Source organism: Saimiri boliviensis, chromosome 9 (genome assembly GCF_048565385.1).
Source record: "Saimiri boliviensis isolate mSaiBol1 chromosome 9, mSaiBol1.pri, whole genome shotgun sequence".
Taxonomy (NCBI): domain Eukaryota; kingdom Metazoa; phylum Chordata; class Mammalia; order Primates; family Cebidae; genus Saimiri; species Saimiri boliviensis.
In genome coordinates this window covers 21025442-21033977 of record NC_133457.1, presented here as the reverse complement: position 1 = coordinate 21033977, position 8536 = coordinate 21025442, and the positions used below count along the sequence as shown (strand labels likewise).

Sequence of the window (8536 nt, the reverse complement as noted above, 5' to 3'; positions counted from 1 at the left end):
GAGATCTTGGCTCCTCAAGCCTGTGATGCTTTGGTTGCCCTTTGATAGCTTCAAGTACCTGCTTAGCAACAACACACTGTATACAGTTTTTAAGACGTTTTGATGTGAAGGTTGGATTGATGCAAGATACACTGCCTTAGTTGAAAATACAAGTTCAAAAACCTAGGCTTTCTTGTAAAAGAGTGAGATTTCCTATATTTATAAATCTTCCTTTTACATATAAACAGTCCAATTTGATTAAAGTATGTATAATAAAGTTTTACTCTAAATAATTGTGCAGAGAGGACAGAATATTATGAAAGAGATGTTCTCACCAGATAGGTGGAGGATGTAGAAATCTCAGCATAGTTTCTACAGAGGAGGAAGGGGGATGTTTTTGAGGAGGAAAGGCAAGAGAAAAATGCAGTCTGGGTTCCTTAGAGACTCTGTTCTCACCAACTTGGACTTTGGCTTAAGAATTCACAGAGATACTTACCTGGCAGGGGCGATACCATGATCACAAAGGTGGTTTTCCCAGGGCGAGGCTTATCCATTGCACTCCGGATGTACTGACCCCTGTGATTTCCCCAAATGTGGGAAACTCGACTGCATAATTTGTGATAGTGGGGGACTGCATTCGTGCTCTCCCCTGGTGTAAAAACTATTCTTTTAAAAAAAGAATTCACAGAGATAAGAATACATGAATCTTAGAATCTTGAGTAAAAAAAAAAAGGAAGTCAAAGCATGCAAACTGTGAAGCACGATATGATATTCAAAAAGACAAGCGAAAACAACAAGCTATACTTTTTGAACACCTAAGTCTATATTGTAAATTCATTCAGATAAGCAAAGAAATGATAAACAGAAAACTTAAGAAGAGTGGTTACACCTGGGTGGAATCAGGTTGGGGAAATTGGGAAGAGACTAATAGAAGATTTCAGCAGCACTGATTATATTCTGTTTCTTATGTTGGTGGTGAATTAATGAGTGTTTATTATTATGTTTTCGAACTCATATGTATTATGCTGATTATTTTGCAGATATCAAATGTGCCAAAATTAAAGTTGCAAGAGAAAAAAACAGAAGAAAAAATACTAGGCAGGAGGAGCTGTGCCTTAGTAGTGAACAGTACAGAGCTCCAAGGCATCAGATCCCCCACTCCATGGCAGATTTAGTGAATTCCAGTAGATAGGCAAAAGCTCACACATATCCACATCTCTCCTCCCTCACTCCCATGGGGTCACACAAGCCCTCATAATCTTGAGGAGGAGCAAGGGAGGAAGAAATGATTTTCCAAATTAAGCATGGATCTAAAAGAGACCGAGGTAACCTCAAATGGAGATTGATCTTGCATTGGCAAAGTCTCCTCACCTTGCCCCCACATCGCCAGTGGAAATTGCAGGGATGCTGGAGCAAACTGAGAGCTGTCTAAGAATATAAAAGAAATTTTATCTTTATTGCACATCATGGCCATTGACTATATGAGTAAGTATTTTACCCTAGTTCAAAATAATCCTTACCTACTCATTACATGACAAGAAAGGGCAGCAGCTGTAACAGACCTACATCCTCAAGCTTGTCCTACCCTCTGGCTGGTTGTACAACAATCATAAGTCTTTTAAACTATAGGGGAGCAAGAGGGAGAGTTCATAATCTCTGAAGTTCCTTCAGGTCTGTGAGTCCAAGTATTAGGGACAGTCTTCATTCTCTTGAGCATTCATGGTAAGTTTTCTTTATTCTTCATCCTATGATGTGATATAAAGTTGAAACCATTATTTAAAATATGTAGCCATCAGTGATGGTGCCATTACTTCATGAAGATAAATCACTTTAGAATGATTTTTATCTCCCTCAACAAGTTGTGTGCTTTAAGACATTCAAGGGGGGAGGAGCAGGGGGACAAGTCCAGGATAGTAAAAATTAAATACAGTTTCCAAAGGATTTATCAGGTAAATGTTATGGATTGTTGTGATTTAATTTATGGGATTAGTTTGACTTTCAATTACCAAGCATCACATTGAATCACTTTGTATTTTGAACTCTGTAACTGGGACTCCTTACACTCGATCTTTCATTTGAGAGGGATTATCAATAATTAGACACTGTGGCCTTATTGATCAGCTAATCAATACCCACATTAATCACCAGTGGTCTAAAAACAATTCAGTCTTTGCATTAAAAGGAGTCAGTGTGATCAAATTAGCGTCTTTTGCTACAAGCTGAGCAAAGACATGGCTTTCCAAAGGAAAGGCAATGCTGAGAGGATGTACTTACAGAATTCTGAGCTCTGTCACCTATTACTACACAGAAGTGATCTTATAAGAGTCAAGTTTTGATTATTGCTGGGCTCAAGCCTGTAATCCCAGCACTTTGGGAGGCCGAGGTGGGTGGATCACAAGGTCAGGAGATCAAGACCATCCTGGAAACCTCATCTCTACTAAAAATACAAAAAATTAGCTGGGCGTGGTCGCACGTGCCTGTAGTTCCAGCTACTGGGGAGGCAGAGGCAGGAGAATCATTTGAACATGAGAGAAAGAGGTTGCAGTGAGCCAAGATCACGCCACAGCACTCCAGCCTGGGTGACAGATTGAGACTCCATCTCAAAAAAACGTATGTTTTTGGTTTTATGCTCTGCTATTTGTATCATTTAGCAAAATGTTATTCACTACAAAAGTATGACAAAATGAATATGACCTTTCTCATACTACATTGTAAATAAATGTTCTTCATTCTTGCATTTATACCAGAAGCTATTTTGTATTGCCAAGGAAATTCAGATTATCTCAGTGATTCTAAAAAACACAGCAAATGTTTAGGTTTAATACCTGTGAAAGTGATTTGTTAACTGTTAAGAATTAAGAATATTCCTATTTCCCAAGGTACACTTATCACTCCAAACAGAGCTCCAGAATGAAACAATACTTTTTTCTTCCCAGAATTGTAGTTCATCTGGCTTCAAACCAAAGCAAGTTGGTGAGGTGAAGGAGGAGCTTGTCCTGGCTATTCCATATTGGCTTTGACCACACTGACTTTCAGGCTGTCACTCAAACCAGTGGCTGTCCAAGGAGGTCACAGATTCATCCAAATGGCTTTTAATAATTTGGCATTACTTTCATGTGAATAATTTATAATCCCCAAAGTATGAAACTGTTATTTATGGTTAGTAGCTGTGAAATAATGAGACACATGGTTTTAAGGCTGTTTTTATCACCAAGTGGTGTCTGTACAGTTGTAGGGAGTTAAAGGGAAGTGGAAGTGAATTTTTTTTTCTTTTTAAAGATTATATCAGAGGCAGAAATGATATATCACAGATGAGAATAATACTGGCTGTCTGTTCAAATTTTTCCATTACAAACACCACACCATTTCTTTGAAATGGGAGCTTACGGCAGCATTCTGGCAGTTTCTTGAAGTCAGTCATTTTTACTCTCTGAGAAAATAAAAAACCGACTTGTTTGGTCTTTGAGTTTTGGTTCCTACTGGGAATAAGACAATTAAGTATCACTCTTTATTGGGTTTTAAAGCATGAAAAATATTTCGTCTGTGTAAAAACTTGAAAAGTAGATGTGTATAAAGAAAAAAATTACATGATATCTCACCAATTTTAACAAAAATAGGATCATAATGTATAGTTATTTTATCCTGTTACTTTTGGTCATTTTCAACATTATTAAATAGGTTTTGAAAATGCTATTTTTAATGATTGCAAAATATTCCACTGTATAGATGCTATAGAATTTATTTCTATTTAGTAATTTAGATTTTTCCAATTTTTTTATTGTTATGAAAAACTCTGTGATGAGAATTCTTTAACAGAAATCTTTACCTACACTTATGATTATTTTCCCATGATAGATATCCAGGAGGGAGGTTATTGGGTCAAATAGAAAGAATCTTTTAAAGAACCTGATACATATCACGAAAATACATTCCAGAGAGTTTATAACAATTTACAAGCCTACCAACAGAGAAAATGGTAATTAACTTTGAAAAATTTTGCCAAATTAATGGATTCAAAATAGATACACCATTGTTTTAACTTGTAGTTTGTGATTACTAGTAGGTAAGCAATTTTAGTGTTTACTAGCCATTTATATTTATTTTTGAAAAGTGTCTATTAGTGCTGTTTGCCCATTTTATTTTTCTTGCAATTAGCACTTTCCTTCCTATTTGTAAGAGCTCTTTATATATTAAAAGATATCAATTTCATTTTACATTTTAAATCTACCTATTCATTTTGTAATTGAAGAGAACCATCTAAGTTCTATAATTATCTCATTACATAATGCTGGGTGGATGCCAAATCTCAGGTAATGAAAGTGTGGTTTATAAAATTTTATAATTAGCTATTTACACTCAACACCTTTATTTATTTAATTAGTAGATATTTATTAGTTTTTACTGTTAGTCATAGTTACATATGCATATATGACTATATATAACTCTCTATATATTTATAGTAAATATATGTATTTGAGATATATATCTGTCTATCTCATAACTTTTACCTGTTATGGACAAATAAAAGATCAACTTTCTATAGCCACAAATTTTCCTATCAATAACTGGAGACTCAGTTCAACATCTGCCTGTGAGGAAACAAAGACGTTTAAGATGGCTTTCACTTCTCAAGCATTCACAATCTGGTGGGAGAGATGGAGATGTGCACAGTTAGCTTTCATGCAAGGCAGAATTTGATAAGTACAGTAACAGAGTAAATAGAATGAAACAGGCTTATCTAGGAAGAAGATATTAAACCTGACTAAGGCAGTCTCTTTTTGGACGATGAGTTTTGAAGTATTTCTTACATAATAGATAATTTATAGCCTGGCCTTACTTTCACTAAATATGTAGGTCTTCAACAAGAAGAAATGAGACCAATGGCAGAAGTAAGGATTGTGGAGTGAGGGAAGAGTGGAAGAAGAAGGATATTCCAGGTAGAGGGACAGCTAGAATGTGGAGAGATGGCTTAGGAAATTGCACGTGTATCAGTGCATGTGGAATGAAGGTGGAGAGACTGGAGTGGACATTAGCAAACTGGTGAGGCAGATAAGGACCAAATGGCAGGCATCTCTGAATGCCAAACTGACAAGGATTTATGTTGCAAGCAATGGGAAATCTTTGAGTGTTTCTGAGCAGGTGGATGTCATAATTCAGGCTGTTTGAGACAACTTTGCTGGTACATGTATGAAGATTGAAGGGAAAGAGCAAAAAGGAGGTAGAGAACCCAGCAGGGAGGTGAATAGTGAGTGGGATAACTAGCAGAGAGTCAGTAGAAAGGAGAGAATGGATCTGATGGTTTGGAGGCAGACTTGCTAGGATTTGAGACCTAATTGGATATAGTGAGGAGGAGGGGAAAGAGAGGCAGAAAGAGGAATCCAAGATAAAACTGAGGTTGGAAGCCTCAGCAGTTCAGGAAGTCCAGCTTAGATTTCCATCCTGGGGAGTGATTGTTTCTGGGGTATGGTTCAAGAGGTATAACACCATGTGGCAGGCTGGGATCAAGGATTCTGGTTTTATTATCAGAGGAAGAACCCCTCCTTCTTCACTTCTCACAGGGGCATTACAGCACATTGGAGACTCTGAAGATAGACTGGCTGGAGCTTTCTCACAATTACCTCTCCAAGACATATAATAAGCTCTCGGACACCGGTCAGATGCCTCAGCCCTTTACAGCCTCAACATCCTCATCTGAATTTATTTCCTTGTGTGGTTTTAAGAACTAAGTGAAATAATGAACGCAAATATTTTGTGGTGTGACTGGCAAATAGTAAGTGCTCAGTAAATGCTAGCTCTTTACTTGATAGTGGTGAACATTTTGGTGCTACATTTGAGAAATAAAAATAGCAATATTCCCATGTTAAGTTCAAGCACTGAACATACAATAACATTGAAACAAAATCAGAGGGCTGCAAATTCGTAAAATAAGGAACATTTTATCTAGAAATAAAGGATAGAACCCTAAGCTATACTGTGTTCATTAAAAAGAAATAATTTTATAAAAGACTACATTAGATTTTTTTTGTTCATAAAGGGAAGGCTTCTGATGCCATCTAAAATGTCTTTCTGTATTAAATTAAACTAACCAACAGTGATTATAACTACGTGATCTCAAACAATAATTCAGTAAATGTACATAGAACTTGGTCTGTGGGAGAGTGATTGATCTGATAAAAAGTCTATGTGTGCACCCTAAGCCTCCTTAAAACAAGGTCCAGAAAGATGAAAGGCAAAAGATGTGAAAGCTTTTATGAAGGCAATCGTGGCCACTTGACTATCATTTCAAGGCTTGCCCCTTTCATATCAATATCCAATTTTATGATGAATTTTTATTTTCTCATTTTTTTTAACATTTCCACTAAGCTTTCTTTTTTAACATCTGACTCTTTCTTTGGAAGGCAGGAAATAGAAAACAAATTTGTTTAATTTCTTGGCAGTTTATTTTACATTCAAAGCTATCAAAGTTTTTTCACATTTGAGAAATGATCCTTGTTTCTACCACCATATTTAAAGTATCTATGGATTTAAGCATCAAAAAATAAGACATTAATGGATAATAACACATTGAACAAAACAAAAATTCATTGGTCTATACTAACAATAAATAAATAAATGAGGGAGGGGGAGGAGAAAGCTCTTTCTTACAGCAGAAATCAAACTAATAAATGTAGACAGAATGAGGGCTGATGAAATTTAACCAAAAACTCCACCATTTTGTAATCACCAGGAAAGGATTATTAATAGATGCTAGATGTAGTGGGTAAAAATATGATAGGGAACAGTTTTCAAAGTTTTAAAGGATAGTTTCAAAGTATCTCCCCAAATTATTCATCAATTACATAAAGAAAATGGTGCCATTACAATGAAGCACCTGGTAGATGCCACCTTTACCAAGTGATCAAAGTGAGCAACACCACTAATGGGACAAACCAATGTTATGAGGTTCCTGATATGATCTCATGGGAAGGACACAATATATTTTTATGCGATTCCTGCTAAGAAAATGCATAACCTGAATTTAAGCTGTTTACTAGAAAACACAAAACAAATCCAAGTTGTGGGGTATCCTACAACATAACCGGCCTGTTCTTTTGTACAAATGTCAAGAACAGGGAAAGATAAAGAAAGGCTGAATAACTGGTGTGGATTAAATGAGACTAAAGATACATGACAGCTTGCAACATATGATCTTGGTTTGGATCCTGAACCAAAGGGGAAAATTACTGTAAAAGACATTATTCAAACAATTGGTGAAACTGGAATATGGCATGAAGAAAATATTATCATATCAATAGTAGTGTATGTCCAGTTTCCCAATTTTGAAAATTTTTAATGCGTTATGTATGACGACATTCTTGTTTGTATAAAATACACACTGAAGTTTTAACAAAGAAGAATTATGTATGCAACTTACTCTCAAATGATTTAGAATGTGTGTACATATCTGTATATGTGTACACACGCACACGTGCACACACACACACACACAATGAGGCAGCAGGGAGAAGGAAATATAGCCTACTCAAACTAAGCACATTTCTCAGAAGAGAGTGGTTTACCACTCTTTGAAGGAAAACATTATTTAAGCAATGAGAAAAATGTGAAGAAAGGTTGTAATTATCTTCTCTCTGATTCTAATTTGATGAATGTACTTGTGTAAAAACGTAGGCATAGATAGGCAGTTGCCTTGTGATTGGTTTTGGATTGTCTTTGGTTAAATGATTGGATAGCTATTTAAGGGGACGGCAATTTTTCTGTTTCTGAAAAATCAGAATATAACTTCTTTACACATAAGTGTTTCTTGAACACTTGGCTTTGGACAGGTATTACATGTGTGCGTTTATAGTTTGTTATTAAAACCATAAAATTAGGCTTTCAAATTTGAAGTCTTCAATCTTTTTGGGGAATAGAATATGAGGAATTTAATTTAGCTTGCTTTATTGTAATTGTTTATTGGTCAGTCAACTAGTTATACTCCTCAGTAGAAGGAAGCTGTCAAAAAAACTTGTTCTCATTGTATTTTCACCTTGATCTTTGACTGTCATTTGCTCAATATGGTAGGAAAATAGGGGTTGGAAACCTATCCCAGTAGATTTTGTAATTGATTGTATATGTTTTATATTACCAGTATTGGGCACATATACTTGGAGAGATTGCACTTCAAAAACTCAGAAGTAGGAAGAGATGTTCTAATACACTGAAAGACTAAACCAGCTCAGAAATTTCTTCTGTGGCATCATCAAAAGAGCATGGTCTTAGGGATAGAAGACTTTGGCTCCAGTCCCAGCTTAATCACCAATCGTGTCCTTGGAAAAACTGCTTAGCCATGCTCTCCCTTAATCATCCAAAATATCTCAAATCTATTCTGCAGGAGGATAGTAAGCATTAAATGTAAGAAACTGTCCGAAAAGTGCATAGCATAGATTTGACCTAGAGCAGGGACCCAACAAATGCTTTGTCTTTCTTAATCCTTTCATTCCACAATTTTGTTCACAGCTGAACAAGGCAAAGACCCTGCTCTCATGGTCTTCCCCATTGAGTAATGGGCACATCCTGG

At 36.0% G+C, this 8536-nt stretch overlaps 1 non-coding gene across 1 annotated transcript; it reads left to right on the top strand.

Moving 5' to 3' along the window:
• Positions 1–467: 467 nt before the first annotated feature.
• LOC120368380 (U1 spliceosomal RNA) lies at positions 468–631 on the top strand. The gene has a single exon (XR_005582534.1). It is a non-coding gene; the product is annotated as a U1 spliceosomal RNA (small nuclear RNA).
• The last annotated feature ends 7905 nt before the right edge of the window (positions 632–8536 follow it).